General features: G+C 40.9%; 1 long non-coding RNA gene across 1 annotated transcript; it reads left to right on the top strand.

The window, feature by feature from the left end:
• The first annotated feature begins 350 nt into the window (after nt 1–350).
• LOC119886146 lies at nt 351–8,676 on the top strand. The gene is made up of 2 exons (XR_005441455.1): nt 351–649; nt 8,139–8,676. It is a non-coding gene; the product is annotated as an uncharacterized LOC119886146 (long non-coding RNA).
• Nucleotides 8,677–17,373: the final 8,697 nt, after the last annotated feature.

Here is a 17,373-nt window from a genome sequence, read left to right as displayed (position 1 = left end):
AATGCTTAGCTCAGATATTAAGATAATTTAGTCCTAAAATGAGATGAAAATGTAAATATTTGCAAAATAAACTGTTCTGTGTTTGAGGTAAAACAGTAAGGTAAACTGAAAAAAAAAAAAAATTCCTGATTGCTCCTTTTAATTTTAGCTGTGATTGTTGATGTTGACGTTTGATTGGTTGCTGTGGGTGTCAGTCAAGGTCACTTGTGGTGATTGGCTGTAACTAAGAAAATGGACTGGGTGGGAAAGAAAAACGGAAGGGAGGATGGGGGGAAAAAAGCCGTGAGAGAGACTGGGGGAGAGACACGAAGTAGGAGAGGTGACCATGGAGCTGGAGAAAAGTGGAGAAACTTACAGAGATGCAGTTTGTCGAATGTTTACATAACGTTTGAGCAAAAGACGTTATAGCTGAGGACAGTAAAGCACAGTACTCGCTTAACCGCAGTGTGTTAGAGTGCAGGTTTAATGCGAGTGGGGCCGGGCTAACTGAGCTAAGGTCGGCGAGCCACTGTAGCAGAGGACGCCATTGCTGATCTTGGACTGTTTGGAGTTTCCGCACGAGGACGTAACGAGGACTTCGCCTCCGCTGCCGTTTGGATTCATCTTTTCATCGCTTCTTGCTCTGTTTCTTCTGGACGGACGCTGAACTGTGAGTTGGACCGTGTGTATTGTTACTCTGTTGAGAGAGAGAGAGGGGAAAAAAAGGATTTTGTCGGCCGCACCGCACCTGAGCTACACACAGGCCTGCAACTTTTTTTATTTTTGTGCGCAACTGAGAGACTGTGTGTGTGTGCATGCGGGCCCGATTTGTGTTTGAGTGGTAACTGATTAAGTATATGAAAGTAATGTTATTTGGAGTTAGCCTATTCATGTTTTGAGGAAAAAAAAGCCAGAAGAAGACGTTTGCTGAAGAAAGAACCAATAATGTGTGATATAGTATTTTGGTATCAAAGACAGGTTTTCTCTAATTTTAAAGTAATTATTTTCCTGAGTTTCCTAAGTTACCGGAGTGTAATATTCTTTCTAAAACAAAATTTATTTTAAAGAGGTATATTTTGTGTTTTGTATTGGTTTGTGTTGCTGCATTATTTGAAGAAACCGGTGATACTTTTTGTACTACATTTAACAAGGAAAGCAGTCAGTAAAATATCATTCCTGTTAACATAAGAGAATTGTTGGGTCAGTTATTTCAAATATATTATGTGGAGAGGTTTAAATGCTTAGTTTGACCATTTCTGTATATATTAAGAGGGTATTTCAGGAGTCACCCATAACAGGTAAACCTTCGGGGTAGCTACCTTTTTTTGAAACAAACACCAAACCCATAACACCCCATCAGTCAAGTCTAAAGCCTAATCATAGTCGCTCAGGCGCTTATACAGGGTGGTGGGGTGCTACACATGTTTCCTGTTTAGCTTTGTAGTTGTTCTGCCCATGGTGTCTGGTTTTACTTCCTGTCTCTGTGTTCACTGATTGATGTGAATCATCTCTGCCTTTTTATCTTCACCTCTCCTGTGTATATATGTGGTTGTCTTCCTGTTGTTAGTTGCAAGTTCATTGTTTCGCCAGTGTGTCTACCTGTGTCTCTATGGAGGTCTCGTTTGCCAGCCTTGTCTCTTACGTTTCCCAGTGTTTTGTGTATCGTACCCCATATTGTGTGGATTTCAACTCTGTTTTGTGGATTTATGGATTACTACCTGTTGCACTACCGGATGTGCATCATTTGCTTTTGGACTGCCTACTTCACCTTCACCAAAACACCTGTGTTTTGTGACAAATCATTCATGTACAAAATATTTGCTTGCCTATTTAGCATATTTTGAACCGTCTCAAATTTGCAGCTAAAAGTTGCCGATTTGCTCATCCCATAGACAGTTAGTTTAGCAAGGTGCCACATCACAACCTCTGCACTCAAGTGCGCAACAAGTGTGCAAATCATTCAAGGCTGCACATAGAAATGGGGAGAAGCCTTTATCATACTTATTAACGTCTGGTATCAATCCCAGCCAGTTACATTTTGGATCTTTAAAGCGTCAGCTAAATGACTAATTATTTAAAAGCACCAAGATGTACCGATTGCTGGTTAATCAAATTGGGAGTTTGGAGCAGCTTCTCCAGAAACAAATGTTCTCTCAAGGGACATGAAGTTGCATAAATAAATATGCAGCATGTGTTTTTTAATTGCAATCAACCCTCTGGACATAATTGAAACGTCTGATGTCAGCATGTTTTTAAACTGTAACAATAGATGATTGTTGAAAAGATCCACATAATAAACACAATTGCAGTAATACACTAATGGGCCATTATAAATGCACCATTTTTAAGTACCTGGACCTGGTGGGTGCACAACGAAAGTAAGATGTGAAGAGAAAGTAAGAGAATTTTGGCCAAATCTAAATCAAAAAGCAGTCTTTCCTCAGATAAAAAATGTGAAACCCCATGCCGACCTCCCTTGGGGGCTCCTGGGAAAAGTCTTCACTCAGGGTCTTTCAACTGCAGCAAAGCACAGAGACCTCAGATTTGGTCTCCACAAAGCGGCCTGGTGGCACAGGACACAATGTGGGAGGGAGGCAGAGCTAGGCAGGGACATGCTGCGTCGGCTTCCAATTAACTTGAAAAAATCTAATCGTTTGAAATCACCGACACTTCCCTCCATGCTGCCCTGAAGCACCCCCCACACACATTATGGTTTCATCTTGCCCTTTTTATATCAGATATGTGTGCGTGTGTGTGCTTGTGTCACACAGGCATAATATTCTCTACCACACACACACACACACACACACACACACACACACCTTGTTACTGCCACTGTTAATGTACCTGCAGACGAGTTTGGAAATTACCATAATCTAAATATTTATGTGTACATTTTATGTGAGATGGTTCACCACAACCACTGATGATGAACCTGGAAGTTAAATTCAGCTGCCTGACCTGTTGGAAAAACTGCTTTTGGTAATACTTTACAATAAGTTACACATAATTGTGAAAAATTATCAGGGATCTGACAATATGAGGAGTACCGGAATAACTCTTATTCAAGGATTATATAGTAGATAATGATGGGTTTCTAGAGAATAGAGTGGGTGCTATAACAAATAATTGGGTAATAATTGGTCCATAAGTCCATCTGTAAATCAGAATAACGTTGTTGTTCCTTAACACTGAGCGGTACAAACTCATAACAAATCATTAATTACTGATGACCTAATCGTAAGTTCCTCTTTTTGTGCTACTCAAGTAAAGTGGTGCATCATACTGAGCAGTAACCTCTCATTACTTCATGATTATCAGACCATTACTTACATTACGTTTTTACATTTTACAGAAAGAGGAAAGAGAGTGACTTTGTTATGAAAACACAACATTTTTCAGTCAGAATGTTACAAGAAATACATTTACAGAGTGAGGAATATTTTTCATTTTAAGTGTAAGTGTTTTGGGATACACTGTAGGAACAGGCAGGAGGTTTCTGCCTGGATCTCAGGTTGAACACAGACTTGAGAGGCAGCCAAAGTTCAGGCATAACTCCAGGCAAGGTAATGCAAATGTATAAGAGCAATCTTAGAAATCACCTTTCTGTTGAGAAAATGCATGTAAACAACACATTGCAGAAGCTGGTGAGAAGAAATAAAAGTGTGTATCATCTTCTCTGACGTGACATTCAGGATGGATCTTATTTTAGCCTTTAGAGACACACAAAAGGCATGACTGAACAAGCTTTTTAGTATGCAAGCAGCCATATTCCAGTGTTGCAATGCACCAGTCCTGTCATTCATGCTTATCATCGCCATCTGAGAAAGAAAAAGTATTTCCAGTGGAGTGCAGGCTCACATAAATTCCTTTCAACTCAAACCTGAACCTCAGGCAGTGAGTTAGGGGCTATCAGGAGTGGACTGCACCTGCTTTAACCCCACCTTTGTTCAACATAAAGGATGCTCCTGCTGCTGAACAGCACTCACTGCTTTGTAATTAATCTTCTAATTAATACTGTTGCAGCATGCATGAACATGCAACAATAAACAGCTGCATGTAGGCGTGTGTGTGCACACCTACCACAGACAGTGGCCAAGCTGATACCAGCTTTGATGACTGGTGGCTGGAAGGGCTCTTTGGGTGTTGGGAGAGTGTGTCCTCCTGACTGATGCATGAACATAATAGCCTGGAGCACTCATCCGCACTCAATATTTTAGATGGACTACGGGAGCTGCTGTGTCTGTTGCCACACAGCCTTATTATTTGCTTCATTAAGTAAAAAAACGTAGATGGAGAAACAAAAAAAAATTGAGCTGAAAGGGCAGCCGGAGAGGAGACGAGCTGACACAGATATTTCTGAGCTAAAGACGTTAAAGGAGGACAAACCTCTAGCTGTGCAGCTGGTAATTACTGAATGAGATACTGTATGAGCTGTGCATGGATCAAACCCCCCCACCCAGGCTGCTGCAGAGAGGCCGGGGAAAATGCAAGGCATTGTCTTTTTACCCATAGGTCTTTCACTGTGACATTAGCACAGTTTTACACTCAGCAAAATGAAAAGAGCATGACAGCCATATTCACATGGGTGATGTACAGAAGCAAATGGTGATTAGAGCAGAGAACAAAAACATATAATCCCTCAGGTTTCAATTATGGGATTTAATTATAGCAACAGTTAAGCACACTTTATTCATGTCTGCAGCAAAGTACATGTCTACAGAATGACTCAAGGGGAAGTAAATGCAAAGTGATGCAGGGGCAGGAACAATAGGCCAGTGTTTGCTGTGTTGTTTGCAGTGGTACACAGCAGAAGAGGGTGTATGATGTGTACATTTGTGTCCTGTCTTTTGATGTGTGTCCCCTGCTTTAGGTCATCATTGTCTTCTCATGCCATGTCTTCGCATCTAGTAACAGGCTTTTATAGGTAATTTTGTCTTTCCAAAGATGCACTGTAAATGCAAAAGGCATAATCTGTAGTCTGGAGCTCCAGCTAGAATCTCTAAATCCTAGTCAGTCTGACAGACCAGTGCACTGTTTGACAGTCTGGATTTAAGTATCTTTTGATCACAATTTAATTTAGGAGAAGTTATTAACAGAATAATTCATGACATGCAGCCAATTCCACATGGTTAAGTCAAACAATGTTGAAGAGAAGAGAAATCAGAACCCACGTGGAGGTGGAGTTGGTGTTGGAATGCATGTCAGTACTGTGGTAAATGCAGCCAAACACACATTTGTGACTCAGCAAAACAGAGAAAACTTTTTAGAAGAAGATGATTTTACAGATGGTCAAGACAAAACACAAACAATAACATCTTTCCACTATTTATTTGTGTTACAGTAATTATTTTGTTAATAATTGAATGAAGTGCCGTGTAAGATTTAAGGGGATATTGGCAAAATTGGAATATAATAGCATGTTTTCATTGCTGTGTTTTGTTACCTTAGAATGAACCTTTTATATCTACAGAGGGAGTGGGGTCCTCTTCCACAGACTCTGCCATGTTGCACCGCAATGTTTCTACACTAGCCCAGAAAAGACAAACCAAACACTGGCTCTAAGAGGGCCTTTTGCGTTTTTAACGCAAGTTAAGCCTAGTTCACACTACACGTTATGTGTGAACTACTCAACGACGCATCAAAACGGCTTCCCGACACATCACTGACACATTGCCGACATCTGACAGATATCTAGAAGAGTTCACATGTGTTTTATTGACAAAATGTGGTTTGGAGACCAGCATCGGGTGACACAGCTGCTGTCAGCTCGTGTAGTGTGTGACCCCCTTTCACCGATCAGTCACATAGTGTGAACGCCACAACGACTTCAAGACTCCCGTCACAAGACGGCAAGTTGTGTAGTGTGAACGGCACGGCGATCGGCCGACGCTGAAAGTCGTGTAGTCTGCACGAGCGTTTAAACATTCTCCTACACTCTTGGATCGGGAGGGTGAGGGAAGGGTTATTAGTTGGTTGCAATATGTAACCTCACCACTAGATGCCACTAAATCCTGCCCAGTGGTTCTTTTAACACATCTTTTCCCACTACAACCCTCTTTGTGGTTCTTGTAAATCCCATCTCCACTTTGTTTTCCTTGCAAACTCCCAAATAGCTTGCACCCAGTAAATTCATCAACCTCTGTTAACTTGTCACAACCTATTATTTCCGTGTTCCTCCCTTAAATGCATCTGCAATAAGGTGAGAGGTGCACCTTGCAAACACTCGCATAAACGACACGCAAACTCCAGATTCCAGCTGTGGCGTCTTCTTGATAAATACAGCGCATGTCTGAAAAACAGACGCAAAAGCCTGTAAAGTCAACATAGTGAATATGGCCCTGATTTTTTAAAACTCACTGGAAGGATAAAAAAAGTTGATGAAAGTTCACAAATACCACACATGATTGTGTTATGTTGAACAGAGCAGTGCACAAGAGGACATTACGCCTTCATCTCCTGATGGTGTTCTCTGTCCCTGAACAAAGATTGCGGGTTTAAGCAGTGGTTCACACTAAATGAGAGGACATAGCACTGCATCTGATAATAAAGTGGCTCCTCTGCTGAATTATTAATAATAAGTGCTTTTCTTCCAAAGAACAGGGATCAGTGCCCCACAGGGGGTCCACTGAGATGCCAGAGCCCTGAAAATCCTAACTGCACTACTTTGTTCAGCTGTAATTCTGATACCCCACACCAGCTTTGTAAGGCACCATTACAGTCAGTCAGTGGAAACAGGATCCATTTTAAAAGTGCTTAAAAGGGTTCTTTTATATATCACTAGCTGTGGTCAGCCTTCAGCCCTAGTGTTTTGGGACAAAAATGCACATGAAGTGAGGGTTCTCGTCCCTGTTGCTGCACTAGTGGCTCCAGTGCACCAGAGTAGAGCTTCTTTTCATTAATTTCAGCAGGAACAGGTTTGGAATTTAGCTGTGTCAGTTCAGCCCTATATCGCCAGACAAGATCCATCCTTCTGCCACCCTGACCTCCACAGATGGCAGCATAGCTTCATATACCGTCTCCTCACACCCCTTTCCTGGTGTCAGAAAAGGGGGGTCTGTCTCTGATCACTTCTACAACTTTCTCTGACATTCATGTCCACTTCACGCCGTGATTGGTCAGCTGTGCCAAGATGACAAAGGAGCCTTTTTTCTTTCTTTACAACAGTGGTTCTCAAAGCTTTTCACATGAAGGTCCCCTAAACAGACAAATTAGACCCCCATTTGATAAGATTTTGTCACTTTTGCTTTTAGATTTCTTACATTACGTGGATGAAACCCAAGACCAAAATAGTCATACATCCTGTCATTGTGTTACTTATGGATAGAACTATAGTGAAAATACATTATTTCTCCCAGGACCACTGCTTTACACATCAATTTCTGTCACTTTTCATGTGAACAACCAAGTGCAACGCTAAGAGTGTCTTCCCGGAGAGACTGTGTGCAAACATATGCCGTTATTGCCATATCTAAATGACACCGTATCTCCCTCCTCTCTATGAGGGGTTGCTGTTTCTGCAGCTCTGCAACATGTAAAAGCTTTGTACTGGCCACTTTTGACAAACGTGAGAAAACCTGCTTCGGCATGAGTTATAATTTGCTGTAATCATAGGCCAGAGCTGCTAGGAAGAGTTCAGCATTTAAAAGGTCACATCAATCACACACAATCCCCAGTAAAAAGAATGTGCAACACTTGAAAGCAGCATCTTGGTCTCTTGATGATTTAACTCATGTGTCAAGTTTAATATACTTTATAATGTATGACCAAGCATGTGTTTTTCTGCAGGTACTCATATAGTCTTGAATACCTTGTCTTTGGTAACTTCCCATGGAAATGATTGTGTTTCAACATAGATATGGTACATTTGATTGTTATTTAAGCTAAAGGGAGTTGTGGGAGTGTTGAGAGGTCATGAAAATGTAATAACTCTAATATTATCATCATCCCCTAGGAAAGTCTGCCAAACTCGGAAGCCCTTTGGTACACTGCACTGACATTAGCTCTCACTTTCTTCTGTACTCCTTACAGACTCAAGATTTATGTGCTGGTGTGAGCTGTCAGTGATAATTCCCCTTTACTTTGAAGATAAAGATTTACTTAAGTATGTGAGAGAATTCTGTAAACAGTGTTGTGTTTTCCCCCTCTCTGATCCAAAGATTAAGATGCCTGGAATGAAGTCTGGGGAATGTGAAAGGTGCTACCCCCAATCCAACGTCACCTGCACCTGTGCCACAGCTCCAGCCAGGAACAGAAATGAGAAGCATGTTACCCATATGACAGCAGGCGGGCCCCCAGCGGCTCGGGCTTCAGGTGTGATTTCAAAAGGTAAAAGTGTTCTGGCACAAGGCTTTGAGAAAGGCACCAGCTCTGCTTTGTCGGCCCAGTGCAGGGAGGCGTGGAGCAACCTGAGGAAGAGTGGCTCGCTCTGACATGCACCTTCCTCTGGGAGACCCTGACCAGAATCCCATCAAACGAGAAGCGTAGAGTTTCCAAACTTTGTTGTGCCTTTCATGTCTTTGCTCTCTTTTTTGTCTCAGACTTAAGTTGACTGTCCTGTGCAAAACAACATCACTTTTAGGGAGGAAGGAGAGTTTTCTCTCTTCCCCAGGTTAGATCAAAACAGCACCTGGTTATGAAAAGCATCTCCACTGGTAGACGGGTTGATGATCAGTAAATGCAGACATATTATCCCCATCTGCTTCTCTGCCTTTTTTGTCAGTACCCTGTTGACTTTTCTTAAAACGCATTCTGCACTCCCTTCCTGTCAACGTTGGAAAGACTCAGCTTTATGAATCAATCATAATCATGATATGATGATGTGAGGTCAAGTGAAAGGCTGTTGGAGGATTCATAAACATTTTATTTTTATCATGCAGGAATTAAAGAAGTGTTTTGCTGAGGCACATAAGGACAAATCAGAACATCAACTCGATTAAAATCCCACCAGTCCTGCTTTGAACATTGGCACTGAGCCTGCATGTACAACCAGCTGAGAGAGCGAGTGGCAGATTAGAGATTCACCTCAACCCAGGTGACACTCACCCGTTTTTTTCCCCCCCACAAATGAAATGAAATGAAATAGGGACTGACATGGATATTTTAACATTGGATAGCAGCCCTTGTAGGATATTGTAGGGACTGACACCCAACAAACATTTGGTTGAGACACGACAGGACAACAAACCACGGGAGAAAATTGAGCTTCGATCTTCCAGAATCTGAAAAGCTGTGAAGCTTGCCATGCCCGACTCAATGTGGTACAGGAAACCTGGCATGGTTTTGGAAGTCCATGTAGCTGTGTGTCTAAAGATACATGTGTGTATGTGTATGCACTATGCTGCCTGCTCACTAAACAGTCAGAGCTTGTCAGAGGTTACATAAGGCCTGCAGGGGTTTGCTGTGAATTGAGGACAGGGGAGAAAGACAAAGAAAGAGGAAACAAAAAAAGAACAAAGAAACTTTAAGAACTCAAATATGGTAAATGTAACATCTAACTGGTTAGCTTGATTGGGAATTTTTGTAGTGTAACAGCAATACAGGCTGATGTTCATTGTTTTGCAAATGGATTTCTCTGCTACAGCTAGGCACAATGTACAATAACACCATCAACTGAATCAAGAGGCCTGGATCGTAATCTATATTTCTTCTACTCTATTGTCCTCGGCAAGTTGACAATTAGTATTGTAATAGCAATAATCCATCCATCCATCGTCAACCGCTTATCCTGCGTACAGGGTCACGGGGGGCTGGAGCCAATCCAGCTGACATTGGGCGAAAGGCGGGGTACCCCCTGGACAGGTCGCCAGTCCATCGCAGGTAATAGCAATAACTTCCAAAACAATTTAATTTTAAAGATGCCACCTACTGTATCATCATTCCCTTTGAAGAAGTAGTCGACATCTTGTGAAATACACTTATTCACTTTCTCATGTCTGCACTGTAACTGTGAAGCTACAGCCAGCAACCTGTTAGTGTAGCTTAGCATAAAGACTGGAAATAATCTGTCTGAAGGGAACAAATGACAAATTGTGAGTTGATGGGTGCATGAACTTCCAGGAGTATTGCTTTAAGGGTTCTGAGCCTGGGGAAGGTTTGACAACCCATAGTATAATCTCTCAAACTGTGTTTTGCACAGTTATATAACTAAAAGCTGCTAGCAGTACCTTCATATTTCTACTGTGAGCATATGAGAGTGGTATCAAACTTCTCATTAAACATTTAACAAGAAAAGCAAACAAATGCTGACCTGTACCTTAAAAGACCTGGATGTACAATATGTGGTTGATGTTAGGGGTGAAGTTGTTGTAGATGTTGGTCTCCATAAAAATGGAGACAGGTGAACGCTCATTCACAGTACCAGTGTTCACACTGTTCACACATTTAGCTAAACAGCAGCTGCTTAGTATAATGTGGTGACGGTCCAGCCACACACACGATGAATCATCGTCAGTAGCTGTTGTAAATCCAAATTATCAAGATCAGTGATAAAGGTTTATGTATTATCTTAAACTGATATAACAGATGATAAAACAAAATGAAGAAATTAGGATATTAGCAGAGTTCATCACTGAATCATCAACAAGTGAGTCAGATATTTCAAAATTTATTCCATCAACATTACATAACTCTGTTGCTGAAGGACACACCGCTTTTTTCTTGCTCAAAGGCTGGTGGTCTGTGTCGGAGAATCTCTAAAGCCTTTAACGCTCAGGGGACCAACTCACCCCACTCCATGTCATCCAGAACTGCAGGCATGGTCAAGCTAGGTCATGCTTTGAGTTTTAGGTGTCTATAATAGTTACATAACAGGGAAGGTTGGGTTGCCTGCAGAATCAGATCCATGAAGGATCAGTAACACAGGAACCCCTTTCAGTTTCTTCTTCCTTTACTCGAGGCCAAAAGATGCAAATACCAGGCTCTCATTCGAGGTTATTTATTTATGTATATATGTCACATCCAATAAAAGCTACAAAAAAAATCGGGCACCTGAAAAACAACAATACAAACTCAAAAAGTTGTCTAGGCAGAAAGGGAACTGGAGTACAATTATGAGCCTGCGGGAGGATGGGCAGGGTTTTGAACATGTAGGCCTAAATGTCTTTGGGATAGGAGATGACTCTTACTTCGTCGTGACTCTCCACATTCAGTAATGCTGTGCTAGCAGAAACCTCTGCTCTCAATAAACCCAATCCAACGGCTCAATAAGCTCAATCAGGGATTACTCATCTCTTATTCAGCATGAATACATTACAGTTATATTGTAGTTAGAGGAAACCATCTTGTATTTAGGATTAAACACAATGATGCTTATAATGCAGTCTGACAGTAACATTTACAAGGTGCTTTTATCACTAATTTCTCAGGCAGATAGAGATGAATAGTAATCTCCCCATGCCACACTCAGTGAAGATCATGGTCAGGAGAATTACAATATTCTATAATGCTGTAGAAAAGATGTAGAATATTAGATTAAAAGCTGATTGTCGCACCGCATACATGTAGTTATCAAACAGGACATCTTAAACAGGCCTGAAAACATCAGCTTTTATTTTGAGGGGCCTGCACAGGATGACTCACTAGCCTCATTTTCTCACATCACTTAGCCTAGGTATGAGCAAATCATAGCTAACTATTAAAACAAAACACCACCAACTTTTCCATGTTCCTTGTTTAAAACAGACCTATGGAAGACTTGGGATCGGACACTGGAGGAAAAGCTGCATTTTTTTGAACTCAGAATTGAACCGTTTTCTTTGGGTGCTCGGGGCATTTCTCCAGAAATTGCAAGGCATGCTGAGTGGATAAAAGTAAGGTGCCTGGAGCTCAAAGCAGCACACAAAATTGTTCAAAAGATTCAAAACAATTACAAAAGGTGCTTCAAACTGCTAAAAATGTACTCTGTGTAATCACAGCCATCACGTTTTTGTGGGAGTCAGGAGTAAGATCACTGGTAAATGGGCAAGCCAGAGGCCAGATAAAATAGAAGGAATGACAACCAGAAGGAATTTGAAAGTGCATGGTTCAGTATAAATACTTTCTCTCACCTCTTTTCATTTGGGAAAGTGAGGATTGTGTGCCTTTACACATACTTTCATTTTAAAAATAAAGTCTAAAAATTAAATTATGACATTTGCGTTCCTTTCCCTTCCACATGTATATCAATGTTGGGTAAAACTTAAGCTAGTGGCTCTGTCTGACTGTACTACACAGTGGTGCTTTGAGCTAAGTAAATGCTAACATCAGCATGCTAACATGCTCACAATGACAATGCTAACATTATGATGTTTAGCAGGTATAATGTTTACCATGTTCACATCTTAGTTTAGCATGTTGGCATGCTAACATTTGCTAATTAACACTACACACAAAATACAGTCAGGGATGATGGGAATGTGATTAGTTTAGATCAATCAAAACAGATGAAAAATTGAAATTTTGATCTGATGGTGATGCTGGATGAAAGTCAGAAGGATCATCAGTCACGATCTGTGTACCAAATTTAATGGCAGTCTATCCAGTGGTTCTTAAAACATTTCACTCAAAACCACAAACGGGGGATCGTCGGAGTCAGAGGGATTCATCCTCTGGGAACCATTACTGTCTGTCCAAGATGTCGTGTTGTGTTCCTCATCAAGGAGCTGTTGAGATATTTCACAAGTGAAGAATATGACCAGCTAGTGGCGCTAGAGGAAACATCACCAGTCATCCTGCAACTGAAGCAGGGTCTGACGCCACAATTATGGATGTGAGTTCATGAGAAACAGTCTGGAAGCTTGAAAGAGTCATTAATGGTAATTGTGAAATGAGGGCTGCAGGGAGTCACAGTGGAAACATGCTGTGATGTTAAGGCCACAGGCTTGAGTTATTGTGCCACGACATGGTTCACTGGCTCAGTGACTGAAGTGAAAAACCCTTCAGGCAATCCCAAGCAAGGGCAACCTCTTCAACAATCTAATACAGACTGCAGTAATATCCCTCTGCATGCATAATGCAATGGCTAAATCTAATAATAAGAGAAGCAGAATGACAAGTAAAGACCCAGCTTCATAACTGTAACAGTCCACTGTTATAAAAGCAAGGGAGGGTGCAATTGGGAATTATGGGGTCTCGGGACTGTTGTTGACTCTGACCTCTCAATCACCTTCCTCTAATCCCCACGTCACTGTTACTCAATCTGTAAAGAAAACTCCTCATCTCACATTGATAATACTGATCAGCTGTCAAAAACCTTAACTTTACCTGATCAAAATCTGTGTAGAAAAGGCAATTCTATTTCAGTCTGTACAACAAAATCTCAGGATAAATTAATTTCTGCTTTGTTTTTTGTAATATTGTCACTTTTTAAAGTTTGATTGGTTTGCAGTTTTGTAGAATTCAGTCTCACCCTATTTCAACCAGTGTGAAATAAATATACAGAATATTTCAGTAAGCATTTCAGTCAAGTCCTCTTAGCATATCAGGTTTTGGGCTGTCAATATTGCTCATTCCCTACAATTCCTATGATGATCCTGAAGGGAACAGTTCTACATTTTGGGAAATGCACTTATTCACTTTCTTAGCGAGTTAGATGAGAAGCTCACTCTCACATCTCTCCGTTAAATGAAGCTAGAGCCAGGAGACAGTTAGCTTAGCTTATCATTAACAACTAGACTGTACACTGTCTCTGTCCTGTCTGCACCTCTACAGCTTGCTAACAAACACATTATATAGTATCTCATTTGTTTAATCTGTACAAAAACTGAAGAGTAAAAATTACACGGATGGTTATGTTTGCCTGGCAACCTCAAGGTGACAACACCAGGAAGTCACTGCATCCGTAAAACCATTATTGCACTTCATTTTGAGTAAAGATTAAACAAATAATAGAACTCTAGAGGTGGTAGATAGATTTAGTTTGGAAAGAGCCAAGCTAGCTGTTTCCAGTCTTTGTGCTAAGTTAAGCTAACTCCTCTCTCCTGGCTGTAGCTTTAGATTTAACAGACATTTATAAGACTGGTATCTATCTTCTCATCTGACTCTAGGCTAGAAAGCTAATAAGTCTAATTCCCAAAATGTCAAAGTTTTTCTGTGCAGTGACATATTCTGCAGCTGAATAAATTTGCAAAAGGAAAATGAGTAGATGAAACTGTGGACAGGTAATGGCTGCCTTTTAGTGAAGTGATAGTTAAATGGCGTGAAACAGAGAGAACACTCGCTCTAATAGGACGTTAGCGTAAGTATTAAATTCTGACAGATGGTAAGAGAAATTTGACTCTGAGAAAACACCCAGTTGGCACAGCTGAGAACCAGAGAAAAACAGAACTAAATGCAAAGTAATGGGTGGACTCCATTGACCTCAAAGTTGTCTTCCATAAATTACTCTCTTAATCGCCTTATTTGCTGCCTGAGGCGATTACTGGATCCAATTTACACTATGGAAAAACAGGAAAGACGAGAGTTTCAGCAGCCAGAATTACCATTATGCTGTATCCTCTGGACATCATGTTTGCATCCAGCACAACATTAAATGTAGGACCGAGGGAAAACAACTTGCATGTCATCAAGTTATTACATGAAAATTACAGAAAAGTTACATTTAAAAAAGAAATTTCCAATACAATATATGATAAAAAAAACACAAATATAATGCATGATGATGGTGATTATATTTAAGATACAAGAGATAATATTAAAACACCTCTCTGGTTTTGTTTTTTTCTTAGCATAAATAGACACAAAACTGGGTGGGGATTACACATAGTGTCAAACTCATGAACACTTTTACAAACCACTTGGGATTCAATAATAAGTTTAATCAGCATTGGTATGTACATACTGTTAATAGTATTTAGTGTTTGTTTTTGTATATAGTGTTTTGATCATTAGCCGAATTACCTCAATGTTTTCACAAATATAGCTAGCTTAGCCAGTCAGCTAGCCTAGCTGGCTACTGAAATTAACAAAAGTAGCTTAAAGTTTATTATTATTCAAGCCACAGCAGTATACAACAAATTAATGAAAAATGACAAAATCTTTTAAATTGACAAACATCATGTGAGTAATTCAGCGCACAGTAAGGTCCCATGGGTCGGAAGCGGAAGCAAGTGACTCACCATTTAATGTTTTCCCCTGCTGAATCTTAGTGAGCTGTTTGTAGTGTTGTTACAGCCTGTGTTGAGCATGGTCTCAGGCCAGTGTGTGAGCTGCACTGTATCCGAGATGAGTAGTAGGTGTACATGCTCTAATGTGTGATCAGACCCTCTGGTTGGCATGGTGTTTGGGGGACATGATAGTGTATCTTCACTTGCATGCACATATATATTATTTGGTCAAATCCTGTTTTGTTTAGCTTGCTTTATTAGCTGTTGATATTCGGTTAGTAGTTGATGATAACTCGGTATTGACGTACTCTTAGGTATTGCAGTTACCTCTTTAATTCTTTCATAGAGGTGGTCGGGAGTGGTGATGTGGGTGATGAAGACCTTGGAGACTCAGGGAATGGTATTTGAGAGTTTGCTATCCCTGGTCTTCCTGCCAGCTGGTCAGCATTCTTCTCAGGGCTGAGTTGCATAGCATCCCATTGATCTCTCCCAAGTACGTTTTTACACATGGGGTCGCATTTAACACAAATCACCCCTGCAAAGTGAGATTGACACAATAACACACACCATCCATTTATATCTTCAAATGACCCAGTAATATCTGTTAATTGACATCAGTCCGACATGGTGGTAATAACTGCACCTTCATCATTCACTGCCCTAAAATTTCCTAACAGGCCTCCCTTGACATTAACAGACCAGGCATAGATGTAGCTATCCACAGAAATCAGCAGTGTGGCTGTGTCAAAATTAACCTCACTGGTCTTCAGATGTAAGATGAAAAGACTGGTTTTCACAGTCTTATTCACAGTCAGAGTTGTAGATTTTTTTTGGTATGCTATGCTTTTGACTCTTCCCAACAGGCAGAATTCCTTTCCGGCCATCTGTGCTCAAGGGCTCTTACTGGCATTGAGCCAGTAGAGAGCCTCGGCAGTCTCAGCATCCCAGATAACAATATTTCCATTGCTGGAGGCGGTAACCAGAGTGGTTTCGTACACATCCGTTGTCATTTAAATAATAATGCTCCAAAAATCTGTTTTCATCTTCCTAAATCCATATCAAAAATCATCTTGGAGTTCTTTCCCGACACAAACACCCTGTTGTTAATGCAGACAATACCGGTCACCTCCCTTGGCACTTTAACAGGAAGAACGGCGAGCTCTGTCCTGTTGTTAAAGTTCCACAGTCTCAATTTCCCATCCCGAGAAACTGTGATTAGTCTGTGTTGCGCTTCATCAAATGGCATGGCAGTAAGCCCCACATGCTGATCTGGAGTGACCTTGAACTGTAAGGATGGCCTTGCCTTTACAGAGACTACCTTTGTGAAAATGCTGTGATAGAGAGCATCACAAAGGGGCTTCTTGTGGGAAGTAAAGGCTTCTTTGAAATTTTCTGTTCCTCTTCCAAGATATTTTCCAATATCTGAGTTAGCCATGACTAACTCATTGTTGTGTATGTTATAACACACGCTGGAGATTGGGGCACACCCCATGTCTTGAACCTGGAAGCTTTGTCTACACATCCAGCCATCCTTGGACCACACACGTATATTCTTGTCCTCCGGTAGAACAAAATGCAGGTGATGGGTTTGACATGTCCTGTTAATGCCTGTTCACATGACATGGTTTTGCGAGGAAGCCACACTGTACCACCCAGGAAGCCATCTGTACCACCAGTCACCAGACACTCAGCCGAAGGGGAGTATTCAACACAGGTGAAAAACTCATTATTGCTGGTGCTCTTAGTTTTTTCAGAGCAAGGACCATTGCAAATGGCAAATGAGTCAAGGGATGTAAAGTATCTGATGTGTCTGCACATATCGTTAAAGATTGTAACTTTAACACATAGAAAGTCTTTGGATGTATTTTTTTTCAACACGGAACACAATCCGTTTCATACTAGAAATAGAGATTTTCTCATACAGCTCTGTGCAGAAGAGGCTGTTTTTCTTCAAGTTGCAGGAGATAAAAACACAGACAAAAAAACTTTTACATCACCACAGGAAAGCACTGCTTTAGTGTCTTTGGACTGGTAGTTCACTATGTTGTCCTTTAAGAGTGACTGATTTTAAACATCTCAGGGAAGTCATTGCAGTCATAGAATAACTGTTCACTGTCAGAAATGGAAATAGCCAGCTTTTTGAGTTCTTCATGAGCTCTTTGCGATACAGATCAGAAGTATTAAAGTGCTGCATAAATTTCTGTCAGTCACTGGAGTTTGATTTCCCCACGTCGGTCCTGATGATGCAGGATGACAATTGCCAAAGCTGTCCAATCAACAAGCTACCTGTAAGTCTGTGTAACGTCATGGT

Source organism: Micropterus salmoides, unplaced genomic scaffold (genome assembly GCF_014851395.1).
Source record: "Micropterus salmoides isolate LMB-PRFRI ecotype aquatic unplaced genomic scaffold, ASM1485139v1 Ms_hic_scaffold_10, whole genome shotgun sequence".
NCBI classification, from domain to species: Eukaryota; Metazoa; Chordata; class Actinopteri; order Centrarchiformes; family Centrarchidae; genus Micropterus; species Micropterus salmoides.
This window is presented reverse-complemented; position numbering and strand designations above follow the sequence as displayed.